This window comes from Asparagus officinalis, chromosome 7 (assembly GCF_001876935.1).
Source record: "Asparagus officinalis chromosome 7, Aspof.V1, whole genome shotgun sequence".
Lineage (NCBI taxonomy): Eukaryota > Viridiplantae > Streptophyta > Magnoliopsida > Asparagales > Asparagaceae > Asparagus > Asparagus officinalis.
This window is the reverse complement of record NC_033800.1, coordinates 832999-850503: the sequence shown is the minus strand read 5'-3', so window position 1 is coordinate 850503 and position 17505 is coordinate 832999. Positions and strand designations below refer to the sequence as shown.

The following is a 17505-nucleotide window of genomic DNA, read 5'->3' as shown; positions in this document are numbered from 1 at the left end:
TGAATATTGTCAAAAGTAACTGTATGGATTGGATCTGAAGCCAATTCCTCCTCAAAACTAATGTCTCTAACCTTATTTCTCCCCCCAAACTCAACATCCTCAAAGAATGTTGCTGTTCCCGTCTCAAAAATATTCCTTATAGTGGGATCATAAAACTTATAGCCCCTAGAGCGTTCAGAGTATCCAATAAAGTAGCTGCTAACTGTTTTGGAGTCCAATTTCTTTTCATTTGGCCTATAAGGCCTTGCCTCAGCTGGACATCCCCAAATATGTAAATGCTTTAAACTGGGCTTTCGACCAGTCCAAAGCTCATAAGGTGTTTTAGCAACTGCTTTACTTGGTACTCTATTCAGAATGTAAGCTGCTGTCTTAAGTGCTTCTCCCCAGAGTGACTCTGGTAAAGAAGAATGAGCAATCATACTTCTTACCATATCCTTAAGAGTCCTGTTTCGTCTTTCAGCTACACCATTCATGCTAGGTGAACCTGACATAGTGTACTGTGGGACGATACCACATTCCTCTAGGTATCTAGCAAATGGTCCTGGACGTTGTTCACCTGAACCATCATATCTGCCGTAGTACTCACCACCACGATCAGATCTAACGGTTTTAATTCTTCTGTTGAGTTGATTCTCAACTTCAGCTTTATAGGCTTTGAACATGTCCAGAGACTCAGATTTTTCATGAATAAGATATAGGTGCCCATAACGTGAGTAATCGTCTATGAATGATATAAAATATTGTTGACCATTCCAGGATTCCGTAGGGAATGGCCCACAAATATCCATATGTATCAATTCTAAGACATCCGAAGATCTGTTGGCACCTAATCTCTTCACTTTGGTCTGTTTTCCCTTGATACATTCAACACATACGTCGAAGTCCGAAAAATCAAGGGAATCCAAAATGCCATCAGACACAAGACGCCCAACTCTACCTTTTGAGATATGACCCAAGCGCTTATGTCATAATGACGCTGAATTTTTCTTATTTAATTTACGCTTAGTACCACGTGATTCCACATGCAAGGATTCATTATAAGAAGCAATTGTATCAAGCAAATATAGGTTGTCATAAATACTCAAATAACCGGTTCCCACAACATTTGAATTAAAAGATAAACTGAATTGACTGTTTCCAAATGAACAAGAATAACCTGATTTGTCCAATACAGAAACAGAAACCAAATTCCGTCTAAAAGACGGTACTACAAAAGTATCTTTTAAATCCAAATAATAACCAGTTCCTAACAACAACCTAAAGTGCCCAATTGCTTCCACATCTACCGATTGTCCGTCGCCCACAAAGATGTGTCTTTCAACATCACTTGGCTTTCGGTAGCTCAGGCAACCCTGCATAGAAACACTTATGTGAGTAGTAGCACCAGAGTCTAACCACCAAGTGTTTCTAGGTACTGAAGCTAAATTAACCTCAGAACAGACCAAAGCAAGGAACGTACCCTTATTATCACGCCAGGCGTGATATTTTGTACAGTCCTTCTTTACATGTCCAGGCTTCTTACAGAAGAAACAACCCTGATTATCCTTATGTTGTTTCTTCTCAACTGGACCCTTAGCAGCTTCCTTATCATTCTTCCTTTTCTTGCCCTTATCCTTAGAGGCATAGGCCAAATGAGCACTTTCTGTCTTATCTTGCTTCAACCTGTCTTCTTCTTGCACACAGTATGAAATGAGCTCATTTAGAGTCCATTTCTCCTTTTAGTAGTTATAACTGACCTTAAACTGATTAAATTGTGCAGGAAGAGACAATAAAATCAGATGCACTAATAACTCATCACAAAGATCGAGTTTAAGTGCCTTAAGCTTTGAAGCAATATGAGACATTTTCATAATGTACTCCCTGATATTTCCTTTGCCCTTATACTTCATTGAAATCAAACGAGCTAAAAGCGTGCTTGTTTCTACCTTATCGTTTTTAGCAAAACGCTTCTCAATTTCGGTAAGGAAATCTTTAGCCTTAGTAATCCCTTCGGATTCTATGCCCCTGAAGGCTTCCGGAACGCCGCGCTTAATGATCATAAGACTCATGCGATTTGAACGCTCCCACTTCTCATGCTCCTTATTTGCATCAGGAGTGCTTTCCGCATTAAGAGGTAGGGGTTGTTCAGTTCTTAATGCATAGTCAAGATCCATGCAGTCAAGAACAATTAATATGTTTTTTTTCCAAACCTTGAAGTTTGTCCCATTTAGCATGGGAATTGAGTTGATGTTAGCAGAAATTATTGCAGCAGATGCATTAGCTGAAATAAAACAAAAAATGCTCACATCAATAACCATAATCAATAAAATTCAAATAATGACAATCCACGAATCCCATCCAAGATATCTGGCACAACATTAATATCAAGTCTTTGGACAGTAATATTAACTTGTAAGTGATACCTTGTTGCAATGATCAAACATTGACAATAACTCATGTCAAATAATGAAACTATCTTTGGATCGATTCATTATTCACATGTAAACCTTATAATTGTCACACGCTTATCATCGCAGATGTGTATACAGTCTAAATAAATATTAACCTTCCTTTGGGCCGATTAAATATTTACACGAAAGCATACACACAAACATCTCACATTCCTCATGAACAATCTACACAAGAGAGGTTACTTTGGCAACTTCTTGTTTCAATTAATCAATTGGAGTAACAACATTAGAAGTAAATTGTTTGAACGCGAGGTTCGTTTGAAAAATGAACGCGAGGTTCAACTTGAGAACGAACGCGAGGTTCGTTAAAAAAGATGAACGCGAGGTTCGACTGAAGCACGAACGCGAGGTTCGACTGAAGCACGAACGCGAGGTTCGAGTGAAAACTGAGCTCGAGGCTCACCTTAGAACTGAGCGCGAGGCTCACCTTAGAACGAACGCGAAGTTCGTTGAGCGCGAGGCTCACTTGAGAACGAACGCGAAGTTCGTTTGAACGCGAAGATCGGTTAAAATTGAACGAACGCGAGGTTCGTTTGAAGCTTACCGCTTCGCCAAAATTTGAGGTAACCACCTCCTTAATGTTCGCCACGTTTCATGCACGAACCCTTAGGGTTTTAAACTGAAACCGCCGCCATTAAATCAAAAACAGATCTAGAATCGAAAAAAATGAGTTTTCTTGATCCAGATCCAAGGAAAAAACCGCCGAAAAATCCAAAAAATTCCAAAAAGTTACTGTTGACCGACGATTTTCCAGTTACTGTTCACCCAGAAAAACTTTACTATTCATCCGAAAAATTTCGCTACTGTTCATCCGAACAAAAAATTACTGTTCATCCGAAAAACAAAACTGAATCTTTAACCAGAGATTTAAGATTAGAAAACCCAATAAAACTTAAATCCTTAAGAATTAATCAAGGTGACTCTGATACCACTTGTTAGATCTAGACCAAAACTTGAGATCTAAAACCATATAGCCATGATTAATTCAAAGAGATTAACAAGAATCATAAATGAGCGGAAGCTTATACCTGAATCCATAGAAGAAAACTTGATCTGGGTTTTTGATGATCTTCTAACCTTAGGGTTCCTCTAAATCCGAATTTCTCTTTCTAGATGGGGGTGAAGAGAATTAGAGAATGTAACCCTAGGTTAGGGACCATAATCCCTTATTTATAGATGTTGTACTTTTGTAATTTAGCCTCTCAATAAATCACAATTACGACCTGGTATCTGCACATATAACCCCATGATTATATTTAAATACCCATTAACCCAACTTAATTGATCACTTTAGTGAGTTATCCTGAAAGATAGCAATACACATTGATTAATCATATGTGCCCACAAATAGATTTATAAGATAGCAATACACATTGATTAATCATATGTGCCCACAAATAGATTTATTAGATTAAATCCAACAATGCTTTGTTTTATGAGAATACAAGGTAGGGGGTGCATATTGGAGTAGGTGACTTACTGGTAAATGTCAAACCGCATGCCGCCAATAAGGTTTTTTTTTTTTTGCTGTCATTTATGTTATATTAATCATTTTCTCTTTATCATGTTTTTGAATTTTGCTTCCTTCGTACATTTACCAGAAACTCTTTGTATATCATGGTCTCTTTTTACCTCAGGAAAGTTCCCACCTGCTGTGAAAGTCAACATCGAAATGTAATTTTATAACTAGATGTGCTGAGGTTATTTATCGGAGTTTACCGAACGGGCATGAGTCAGGTGATCGATGATGTTGTTTCTTCCATGTTTCTTCGCGTTACGTACTCATATGTATCACAACGATCTTTCATCCCCTGTTTACAGTTTGCTTTAGTAGTTTATGCTCTGTCTAGATTCTCACCCGAACTCATATGATATCTGCCCCCATTGAATTCTGAATTTAAAACTGGTGCTGCTCATATCAGTGCTTGTCTGACTCGTAACTATTGGTAGGGGATACGTGCAAGTGAAAAATGTGTTTCCGCGTCATGTCAGTTAATGTGGGGCGTGACTGGCAATAGGATTTGGTTCCGGGTGATTAGAATAATATGCTCAACGATGAAGATGGCTGATATGATTAAAGGAGGGAGGGGGAGGAGAAGAAGAAAAAAAAAACAACGGAACGACCTTTGGTATATTATACAACCACTCGAGCCGCTTCTCTCTCTCCCCATCTCCCCCTTTTTGTCTTTTGTGTGAAGTGGGTGCGGGCAGTTTGGACGGGGAGAGTGACAGGAACCGCCTACATTCAGGCCTCCGCCATTTGTTTATGCGAGGATCATCCTTCATTGACCTGCCACCTGGGTTTACTCTTGTATTCCGTGTATCATATGCTACAAATCTCCTTCGTTAGACATAGAAAAGTCCCATTGGGAATCATCTGGTGGATGATACATGCTCGGCCTGATGATTAGATTGGCATTTTTTTTTTTACATATATTTGACATGTGGGGCCCTCCTCCCTTCGAGGGGGTCTGTCTCGGTGGTGTTCACGCTTTGGTTGAATCAGGGAAGACTGACCCTACCGGCCCTAATGTTAGTTTAGGTGAATCTTGTTGTATCAGGCAGGCAGGCAGGAGTTCAATGATTGTTTGTTTTTTTTTTTAAATTTTAAAAATTTAAAATTTTAGCATCGTTTGATAATTACCCCTAGGAAGAACTTAAAAGGAGTATTGTGTGGGCCCGCGTGCTGATTTCATGTACAACTGCCGATGTCTACTGCCCATTGGTTGCACGGTAAGGGTGGATATCGCCCTTTTCTGACTTGCGTTTGAATGCAGTTGCGCTTCTTTTCCTTTTCGTATCCGCTATCGCCACACCCCCCCCCCCCCCCCCCCCCCCCCCCTCCACGCTTTGTGTGAAGGGCTATAACTTCGACTTGTTTCGCTTCTCTGACCACAATCGCTGTTGGCTATAGCCTGACATATCCGCCTGCTAATCCAATAAGATTTTGGCCCTTCTACTCCTCAGAAGCTGAGTAGGATTGTTGTTATTAAATTAATTAACATCCAAGTTACTCCAGGGTGAAAATGAAAATCGAGCGAGTTACTGCGGCAGATGGTTTATCGAGTGACCCTTTATGTATATCTTTCCTTTTTTGTGTCTTCCTCCTTGGAACCTACCTTAATGGTCGTATCGTACGTAGTTCTTAACGTTAGATAGCTTCGTCAGAGACGCGGGGAGAAAATAGATTATATACGTTGTGCAATACCACTACTAGTCTAGTGATTTTAACTGAAGCAAGGGATGCGGGGGAGGGGAGCTAGTGGGTAGTACGTATCGGGGGTGAAAAGAAAAATTGAAAGAAATATATTCGATTTGTATTCTCTCAATCTCAATTACAATTTGGATTTTCGATTACAAAAGAGAGGAGAATTGATCTGATTTCTCCCATTTGTTTAATTCTGGGCTCTTCATAGTGGCGATAGAGTACCTCCCTCGAATGTTCGTGTCGAGTTTGCTCTCCGTTGACGATCTGAACGTCTTGATTCACTGGAACGATATCACCTCCTCACGATTTGACGCTGTGGAGAACTTGCAAAGCAAGTTTGAAACTCTTAATGAGTTGATAACTCTGAACGAGTTTGAAACTCTATGAAAGAGTTGATTTAACTGAAATCGGTTTATAAGCCAAGGGAATGCTCCAAGAACTTTGTTGCTGTAGGAAGCTCGAAGATGATCTGCTGCAGGAAGCTCGAAGATGATCCAAAGAAGCCGATCTCTAGATCTCCAAGATACTCCAAGATCCAAAGATCCGAACTCAGTAAGCCGATCTCTAGATCTCCAAGATACTCCAAGATCCAAAGATCCGAACTCAGTTGAGTTTACCCCTATTTATAGGGGATTAAGGGGTGTAACCGACTCCAAGATCCAAAGATCCGAACTCAGTTGAGTTTACCCCTATTTATAGGGGATTAAGGGGTGTAACCGTCCCCTTAATTCGCTCCTAAGTGGGGCTGAATGGGGTGTAACCGCTCCCTTAAACAGCTCCCCAAATCGTAGGGAAAACGGTTTTGAAACCGTTCAGTTCGTGCTTTGAACGAGTCAAACGCTGAAAAATAGCGTTCATGGCCTGAACTCTGCGTTTTAGACTTAAAACGCAGAGTTGGGCCTATTTTGGTGGCTGAACGGACAGGCCGCGTTGCGTTGTAAATCTGAAACGCAGAGTTGGGACGCAGAGATGAACTCTGCGTTTTGGACCTGTGGCGCAGAGTTGGATTTTTGTATGAACTTTGCGTTTTGAGTCCACGAACTCTGTATCTGGACTTGAATGCTGGGGATGACCTTTGCGTTTTCAACTAGATTGTTGGGTATGACCTCTGCGTTTTGACTCTGGAACGTGGGTATGATCTCTGCGTTTTGATGTTATAACACAGGGATGACCACTGCGTTTTGATGGTGAAACATAGGGATGACCTTTGCGTTTTGATGTGAAGAGACCATCAATTTGTGGTCTCTTTTGCTGGAGTGTTTGCAAAGACTGTCATATTGTAATCTTCATCTTGGTTCCTTGAAAATATGAGAGTCGTCAGATTGTAACTCCCAATGTTAATTGTAAAGGCTGTTGAACTAGAGCTTTCATCGGTTGTTGCGAATGTCGTCAGATTGTAACCTTCATTGATCTACGTGAAAGTTTTCAAATTATAGTCTTATGGAAGTCGTCAGATTGTATCTTTTACCATCGGTGTTTGATGGGGGATCAGCTATCTGTTGTGATTTTTAGATAACCTACAACTTGCTTGACGGTGAAATTCTGAAAATGCAAAGTGAACCAGTCCTGCTAAGGCTGCTGAAAGATTCATGCATGTGATGCTAGTGTAGCTGATGAGACACGAGAGCTTTGGTATACCATCAGACTTTTTGGGATTTTGGCTATCAAATCAAAATGATGATAACCGTGCACATAGGACCAAATTCGAAACGAGAGAAGTAGAAGCACCCACGTTGATCATGCGAGCTCACTCCCCCATCGCTCTCTTTCATTCACGAACTCACTTTCATTCGTGGGATAAAACTATGGATAACTCTAACATCGCATCTGGAATCTGGATGGACTCACAAATAATCCTGACGCGGACCAAGTCGAACCCAAACCGGGCCGTAATGGTTAATTAGCGTCCTGGATGTGGTCCCTGTGCTTCCTTTTGGCCTCCTGTAATTTTGAGGGAACGAGTTGAGAGCTTTTTTGAGTTGCTTTTTTGAATGGAAAAGGCCATGGCTTTGGTTAGTTGTCATCCAAGTCAATAACTGCCGTTCTATTCTACTATTCAGCTGGAGAGTAGTAGTGCCAATTAATTCCACTTGGCATTTGTGGAGAAATGAATCGTTGACATTGGAAGAGGAATCACATTTTCCTATTATTTGTTTATATATATATATATATCAGTCCTCTACTTAAAAGATTGATGGTCGGTGGGATAACATTGATGATGAGTGTCAAATACAGGTTGCATGAATGTGAAGGGATACTGCTGTATCAAGTGGAAGTCACCGACCATATATTTTCAGTGCATCCTCCTGACTCACTGGAAGTTTTATGAGAGAGAGAGAGAGAGAGAGAGAGGGAGGGAGATAAACATTATATCATCATCATCTTTTGTTCTCTGAATCGTGTGCTTATCATGGCTGTCCCTTTCCTGGTTCCAGCTTACATTACATTACTTGTTTGGTCCTTGATATTCCTAGTGTCCCAACTTGATCCATCTCTCAAAAGATATTTCCCCTACCTTTTCTTTTTTGTTTTTTTAATGTAGTCTTCTTGATCCTCATCTTGGAATCACTTGTCCATGATTGTCCCTTGCATTTAAGATATTTATTTCTCCCTCGTTTGTTTTATTTACTCCTCCAATCCTTTCCTTTGAATCATTAATTTGTTGCATTATTGGGCGGGCGGGATTCTTAATCATAAGACTATAACTTAGGCAGCATAATTTTGAGCTCTAAAATCTCAATCAAACACTTAAAAAGTAGAACTAGTAATTTTTGGCAGGCAGTTGTTAGTTGGGAGTGTCTAAAAGTGGTTAATTAAGCCAAAAAATTGAATATCAGGGTTATGACTATCATCGACTTCGTTCTAGGTGTCACTGATGATGATGATGATGATGATGCTCCGTAATGACCCTAAGTTTTGATATCTGTGAGTGCCTCGGCGCGCGAGACACCTACACCCCGAGGTGTCTCGACACCCTGCCTCGGCGCGCGAGACACCTACACCCCGAGGTGTCTCGGCACCCGCCGAGACACCCTGAAGTGTCTCGACACCTGAGAGACCTCGGGGTGTCTCGGCCGCAATCGGAGCGGGCGGGTTGTTTTTATTTTGGATCATATTTTCTTGATATAAATAGGAACTTCGTTCCTAGGGTTTTTTGCAGAGTAGAGGGGCTATCATCAACGAAAAAGGGAGTTTTCAGATCTGAAAAAAGTGAGATCTTGAGGAGAGAAAAGAGAGAGTGCTTGGAGAGATTGTACAAGAAAGATGTCATCTTCTCTTGGGTAAAATCAAAGCCTCATCTTTGGGATGAGCTTGTGGGTTGTGCAAGTCGTCTGCGTTCTCCATCATAGTGGAAAGTCCCTTCACCCCTCCCGTGGACGTAGGCAAGTTTACCGAATCACGTATATCTCTCGTCTCATTTACTTTGGGTATTGTTTTCTGTATATTTGCCATTGCTTGTCGTTCCCTCGACATTCAAATCTAGATTTGATATCAGGAAGAGTGCATATCTCACCTCGCTGAGATATTCACTTCTGTTCTTATTTCATATCGAAATAGGAACATCGAGGTTGTCTTGAGTTTTGTGAAAAACAAAAACCAGAGCTTTCTCTTGAGGTGATTTGCTTCCGCGGCGAGTGGACGTGTCGGCCCCCAATAATTGGTATCAGAGTCCTTATTCAGATTGGGGGTGGTAAAGCTTCTGATTTGAGGTGGTGCTTAGTTGTTGTGTGGTGCACATAATGTGTTTGTTAAAATTCCTGAGAGAAGCGTATTTACTAAAACAAATGGAGAATGACGTCTACCAGTAAAACAGTTAAAGTTACAAAGTATGAGATTGAAAAGTTTAATGGGAAGAATGATTTTTCTTATTAGAAGATGCAGATGAAAAATTCGTTGATTTCACAGAAATTACACAAGGCTTTGGCAGGAAGAGAAAAGAAGCACAAAGATATGTCCGATGAGGATTGGGAAGAGTTAGATCTCGATGCACGAGCATCGATTATCCTATACCTTGAGAGGGGTGTAGCTTTCTTGGTGGATGGAGAGACAACGACGGCGGGTGTGTGATCAAAGTTAGAGAGTACCTTCATGACGAAGAGTCTAACAAATCGGATCAACTTGAAATCCAAATTGTATACTTACAAAATGGAGGAAGGATCATCAATCCGAGAGTATATCAACAAGTTCGATAGGATCATATCGGATTTGAAGGACATTGATGTGAAAGTAGAAGACGAGGATCAAACACTTTTGCTACTTTTTTCTTTACCAAAGTATTATGAGAACCTGGTACAAACATTAATGCTTGTAGGTGACAATTTGAAAATGGATGAGACTAGAACGTCGCTCCTGACGGATGATCTTCGAAAAATTACAACTAGTGACATGGCTACTAGTGGTAACAAGGAGCAAGCACATGGATTGTTTGTAAGAGGAAGGAACAATGAGCGAGGAAAAGGTAAGGGAGGAAAGTCTAGATTGAAATCAAGACCTCTTGCAGGAAGACCATGTTTCAAATGCGGTGAGCTTGAGCATTTCAAGGTCGACTGTCCTAATAAGAGAGTAGGTGCGAAGAAAAACAACAATAAAAACGAGAGAAGAGAAGGCAAGGAAGAGGCGAGCTATGTCTTGGAGGAAGGGAGCGAAAAAGAATGCTATTCCGTTACGTACGGTGAAGATATCTTTGGTAAGTTGATTCTTGATTCGGGTTGCTCTTACCATATGTGTCCAATAGGAAGCAGTTTACTGCCTATAGGAGCATTGATGGTGGAACCGTATTGATGGGGAATAACCATGCTTGTAAAATAATGGGGCTTGGTGATATCAAAATCAAGATGCATGATGGAGTGGTCAGAATCCTGACGGATGTGAGGCATGTCCCTGACTTACGGAAGAATCTTATCTCAGTTGGTGTGTTGGACTTCGATGGTTGCAAAATAGTAACAAAGAATGAAATAAAAAAAAAGTTGTTCGAGGTTCCTTGGAGTGATGAAGGACATTCGTCATGGTAACCTATATACACTCTCAAGTACGACAGTGACATGAGATGCAGCAGTTGGAACTGATGGAAGTGGTAGAGGCTCATGTGAGCACACTCGGTTATGACATAGGCAGCTTGGACACATGTCAGAAAAGAGTCTAGATCTGCTTGGTAGGGAAGGTTTACTGAAGAACATGAAGAAACTTTGTATGGATTTTTGCGATGATTGTGTGTACGGAAAGACGCACATGGTTCAGTTCCTGAAAAGCAAGCACAAGAGTAGAGGTATGTTAGACTATGTGCATACAGATGTTTGGGGTCCGACTCCGATAACTTCCAAGGGCGGTTTCAGGTATTTTGTCTCGTTTATAGATGATTATTCCAGGCATACTGTGGTTTATTTTCTTAAGCATAAGAATGAGGTATTCGAGGCATTCAAGAAGTGAAAAACAATGGTTGAGAACAGAATAGGCAGGAGGAAATTGAAGACACTGAGATCTTATAACGGTACAGAGTATACAAATGGTGTTTTCAAAATGTTCTGTGATCAAGAGGGTATTGCTCGACACTGGACAGTCAGGTCTACACCACAGTAGAATGGAACCGTAGAGAGACTGAACCGTACACTACGGGAGAAAGTAGCGAGTATGCGATCATATGTTGGTTTGGGCAAAGAATGGTGGGCAGAAGCGGTTGCTACAACTTGTTACATAGTGAATCGTTCTCCACATTTGACATTGAATGATGATGTACCCTATCGAGTATGGTTAGGGGAGCATGCAGATTATGATAGACTCAGGATTTTTGGATGTACATCCTACTACCACGTCAACGAGGGAAAGCTTGACGTGAGAACCAAGAAGGCAATATTCTTGGGGTATGCAGCAGGCGTAAAAGGCTATCGCCTTTGGTGCACAGAAACTTCCAAGTTCGTGATCAGCAGAGATGTTACATTTGATGAGAAATCCATGATAGCTTTATCAAAAGCTATCATGGATCATGGAGACACTCGTGAAAGGAGTGATGATGAGCTTGAATAGGAGAAGGTTCAGCAAGAAAATATACAAGCACTATAACAACAGCAGCTTGAAGATAGTTTGGTTTCCATTAGGCCAAGGCGAGCATACAACCAGGTTCAGATGCTAGGGTCAGATCAGCCTCTGAAGCACTATGGGCAGGTAAATTTGGGTGAGTACGCACTCTCGGTGGAGGATGATGAGCCAGTCACTTTCAAAGAAGCTATTCGGGACAAAGATAATGAGAGTTGGTTGGCTGCGATGGAGGAAGAGATGAAATCTCTCTTGAAGAACCAAACATAGGAGATAGTCCCATTGCCCGTAGGGAGGAAAGCTATTGGTTGTAAGTGAGTGTACAAGAGAAAGGAGGATCCTTTCGAGCTCAATGGTAAAAGGTACAAGCCTAGACTAGAGGCTAAGGGGTTTGCACAAAGAGAGGGTGTGGATTATAATAAGATTTTTTTCCGGTGGTGAAACACACTTCTATTCGGGTGCTATTGAGTATTGTTGCTCATAGTGATCTTGAGCTGGAATAACTCGATGTCAAAACAGTCTTCTTGCACGGAGACTTAGAGGAGGAAATCTATATGCATTAGCCTGAGGGTTACAAGTTTGAGAATAAGGAGCATCATGTATGTCGCTTGAGGAAATCACTTTATGGATTGAAACAATCTCCTCGGCAGTGGTACAAGCGATTGTATGTCGCTTGAGGAAATCACTTTATGGATTGAAACAATCTCCTCGGCAGTGGTACAAGCGATTTGACTCCTTCATGCATGGATTGAAACAATCTCCTCGGCAGTGGTACAAGCGATTTGACTCCTTCATGCTAAAGCATGGGTTTTCCAGAAACGATTATGACTATTATGTCTATAATCGAAAGCTTCATGTATGTGATTATATCTATCTTCTTTTGTATATGGATGACATGCTTATTGCTTTGAGAAGCAAGGTGGAGATAGATAGACTGAAATCTCAACTTGGTAAAGAGTTCGAGATGAAGGACATGAGCGTTGCTAAGAAAATACTGTGTATGGAGATTAGAAGAGAGCGAACGAATTGGCGATTGTTCTTGAGTTAGAAGGGCTATATTGAATGAGTTATCGCAAAGTTTGGGATGTAGAGTGCTAAGTCAGTGGTGACTCCATTGGCTCCACATTTTAGGGTCTCAGGTAAACAATCTTTTATTACAACAAAAGAAAAAACACACATGGAACATGTACCTTATGCTAGCGCAGTTGGCAGTTTGATGTAAGCAATGGTGTGTATACGTCTAAATATTTTACATGCAGTCAATGTTGTCAGTAGGTTCATGCGAATTCGAGAAAGATACATTGGGAAGCAGTGAAATGGGTCCTGAGGTACTTGAAGGGTACCGCTGATACGAATTTGTGTTTTGGTGGAGGTACGTGTCAGATTGATGAGTTTGTAGACTCAAATTATGCGGGTGATCTAGATAGACGACGATCTGCTACTGGTTATGTGTTCAGAATATAAAGTGCTCCAGTTAATTAGCGATCGATGTTACAGGCTACAGTGACACTTTCTACAACAGAAGCATAGTATATGGTCATGACAGAGGAAGTGAATGAAGCATTGTGGTTGTGAGGTCTTCTAAATGATTTGGGGATTGAGCAGGAGTGTGTGAACTTGTGGTGTGATAGCCAGAGTACGATTCATTTGGCCAAGAATCAAGTTCATTATGCTCGTACCAAGCATATCGACGTAAGGTATCATTTTGTGCGGGATGTCATAGAGGAAAGTGATATTTTTCTCATGAAGGTGCACACAAATGAGAATCCAGCAGACATGTTGACCAAGGTGGTGACATGTAACAAGTTTTAGCATTCCTTGGACTTGTTTCATATCAGCCCGTGTTGATCTGCCTATGAGGGCATAGCCCTTCGAGACAGTGAAGGGGTGAGGTGGAGATTATATGGAGAATAATGTGCAGAACTACGATTAGCTTGATCCCGATCAGAGGGTACGTATGCAACCATAGTATAATGGTGCAGCTAGTTTTTTTTGGCTTGATTTGGTGTTTCAGATCTCTCTTGTGATATTCGCGATGTTCTTCTGGTATTTGTTTAAAATTTAAGGTTTATCAAATGATGTACGAGGTGGAGAATTGTGAGCGCAAGATACCTCAGGGTGTCTCGGCGTGCAAGACACCCTGAGGTATCTCGATCGGCACCAGACCCCGCGAGCCCAGCCCCTGAAGTGTCTTGGCACCCAAGACACCTCGGGGTGTCTCGGGCTTAACGGGAGCGGGCGAGTTGTTTTCGTTTTGAACCATGTTTCCTTGATATAAATAGGAACTTCGTTCCTAGGGTTTTTTACAGAGTAGAGGGACTGTCATCAATGAAAAAGAGAGAGTTTTTCAGATCTGAAAAAGGTGAGATCTTGAGGAGAGAAAAGAGAGAGTGCTTGGAGAGATTGTACAAGAAAGAGATTATCTTCTCTTGGGTAAAATTAAAACCTCATCATAGTGGAATCTCTCTTCACCCCTCCCGAGGACGTATGCAAGTTTGCCGAACCACGTATATCTCTCGCCTCATTTACCTTGGGTATTGTTTTTTGTGTATTTGCCATTGCTTGTCGTTCCCTCGATATTCAGATCTAGATTTGATATCGGGAAGAGTGTATATCTCACCTCACTGGGATATTCACTCCTGTTCTTGTTTCATATCGAAACAGGAACATTGAGGTTGTCTTGAGTTTTGTGAAAAACAAAAGCCAGAGCTTTCTCTCGAGATGATTTGCTTCCGCGGCGAGTGGGCGTGTCGCCCCAACAATTGGTATCGGAGCCATTGTGAAGAATTCCACTTGCAGTAAAACCAAGTAAGTGCTAAATACGGAAGAGTGAAAAACTAAAATGATTGATTTTGCTAAAAGGACACTCGAAAATAATGACTAATCACCATTTAGATAGAGTAAAGGTCATACCAGAAGCTGCTCATGCACGGTGCGGTGCGGTGCGGTACGTTCTGAGCCATAATTGTAACAAAACAGTAATGTCATTTCACTGTCCCTTTTGGTTCGCTCACATAACCGCGCATCGTTTGGGGGTTATGATAGGATCCCTGGTCGTTTAGATATATGTATAGATGTATGGTTGGTTTTGCAATTGCTGCTAGTTTTATTGAATAAAGGCTGGTCTTTTCCTTGAACTTGTTGTAACGTTTTCCAATTCATTGGCGCACGCCCAGTCTTGCAAGCACTCGTGTTAATTTGTTTACTTCTTCAGGTAATGCTGTTGATCGATCACCTGCTGGATCGGGAGGTGAAAGAGTTTGGTATGTAATGATCAGAGAATTAAAATCCAAATTAAGCAGTGAGAAGAAGGGGAGCGGTTAGAAAAGTGATGTCGAGCAAACGGTCTCGGCTTCTTGCGTACGTGAGGGAGGAAAAGGCGGACACGTGTCTGTTGGTGCGGTTGGCACCTTGTGCGTTGCATGTGCGACGCCTGGACACCATCCAAAATCTCTTTGATGGGAAGGGGTACTGGGGGCTGCGGCCATGTGCGCTCTCTCTCTCTCTCTCTGATGCGGTTGCCACTGCTGCTCTCCCCTACTCCTGTCTAAAATTCGAACCTAGCCTCCCCCTCCCAGGCCCTGTTTTATATTACACACACACACATCCGATCCGATGACTCAAATCACCTATCCAAATAAACTATTGTTATCGTTATTAATACGATTTAATACAAACATAAAATATGTATAGAGTAACCGCCAGGCATTAATTAAAGGGTTATGGTATGCCAACAGGGTGCTCCCCAACAAAAACAGAAAAATTAAAATTAAAAATTAGAAGGGTAAAGGGAGAAAGAAAGAAAGAAAGAACAAAAAAAGAAAAAGAACAGTAGTAGTACAAAGTGCATGCATCCAACCCTCAGCCTCCTCTTCTTCGCCCTATAAATACCACTCCCCAGCCTCCTCATTTTCTCCCCCCACAACCAAACGCAACACCAACTACCAGCGGTAGCGGTGGTAACAGCCAGCGCGGCGAGGAGCACAGAGAGTGAGAGCGCGGGCGCGACCGACTGATCAGCAAGCTGGGCCGGGAAAAATGGCTCCCTGCTCTCTCTAGCCTGAACCTAGATGTAATATATCGACACATGACCGTTCGGCCGCCCCCGCCGCCGCGGTTCGTCCTTAGTGTCAGGTGCAACGTCTGTCCCGATCGGAAATTTCGAGCCTGCAGGACTCGAGGCTGTCCGTCTCCGCACCTCCCATGCTCTCCTGCACTACATCCAGAAGGGCCTCTTCTTCCTCCCCTCAAACCCCGACCCCCTCCGCCTACCCCCTCCTTTCAAACTTCCCTTGTCTTGCGCCGCCCCTCTCCTTCCCTCCTCCCTCCTCGCCTGGCCCGTCTTCGCCAATCCGACCGCCGCGACCGGCGCATCTACATCGCCTGCCACGATGCCGGCGTCGACTTCGCCCACGCCGTCGCTCCTTCCCCTCTCCCTCCCCCTCCTGCTCGCCCAGGACGCTCCGCGATGTCCCCCAGGCTGTCAGGTCCCTCTTTGTCTATGGATCTGCACTCGTCAGTTCCAGGGCACTCGCCCGCCCTCGCCTTTCCAGTTCACGAAGCTCGGCGACGCGCGACGTTTCATCGGCTGCACCGTCAACCCACGCCCATCGTGCGACGGCACCTCCTTCTGGAATTTCTTCACACGGGTGGGCTGAGCTCTGCGCAGCGGCAACCCACGAGTGTCGCAGGCTGTCTCGCTCCCCCGACTTTCCGCCGCAACTTCTTCGGGGAATCCAGGGCGTCATCAGATTCCCTGCGGCAGGAGCGCCCGTACGGCTGACCTTCAACCCGCCCACGCGCACGCCTGAGGGAGAGGATCTTCCATTTCAGCGCAGACTCCATCCTCCAGCTCAAATCAAGCTGCATTTTCAGCAGACAACAAGCGCTCTCCAGCTGGACGGCGCGCCGCCGCCACGACAGCCCGCCGGAAATCTACGCGGCAAGCGTTTACCCACGACCCTAAAATCGACGCCAGATATCGTCCTTCCAGTCCCTCTGCGGCAGCTGTGGCATCTCAGTGACTGCGCGCAGCGCAAAGTACCTCGAGCCCCGGACCAGCACCACATTCGCAATGCGCCATCAACTGCCGTCACAGAGTGAGCCCCCGTGTAGACCCGCTCTATTTCGGAACGCGATTCAGAGCATACCAACGACGCGCCCAACGTGGGAGCAGGGCTCGCCAACGATGTGTCGTGCGGCGGCCGGGACCTGCTGCACCGCGGACCGGTGGCGGCGCACAGCGAGGGATGGGTGGCAGACAGGGTGCTGGGCGGAGTGGGAGGCGGCGCGCACGGTGCTTCCCGGCTGGGGCAACCCGGACCGGGTGCCGGCCGCTGGTGACGATGGGGAGCTCGCGAGCGTTCGCCGATGTTACGCATGCGAACGACTTCGGCGTGGCGGATCAGCCGGTGGCGGTAGGAGCGGGAAGAGCGAACAAGTTTGACGGGAAGATATCGGCTTTCCCGGCGAGGGCAGGGGGAGGGGCCGTCGAGCTGGAGGTTTGCTTGGCGCCGGAGACGATGGCGGCCCTGATACTGGATGAAGAGTTCATGTTCTACGTGTCGTCGTCGTCGTCGTCTTCTCCCCCTTGACTACAGTTTCCCTTAGTTTCTTTGACTCGCCGGCCAAATGAAATGACTCGACTCCTTGATTAAGCAGCCTCCTCGTTTACATAATTAATTATCATCGTTATCATTTGCTATTATTTTCGCTAGCTGTTGGTTGTCATATGTTATTATTGGTTCACTTCACCTAATTAATTAGAAGGACTACGATCGAGACAAACGAGCTGGGAATTAATTGAAAGAGCGGCGG

General features: G+C 43.5%; 1 pseudogene; it reads left to right on the top strand.

Annotated features, from left to right (window-relative positions):
• Positions 11779-17441, top strand: LOC109849716 (annotated as a pseudogene).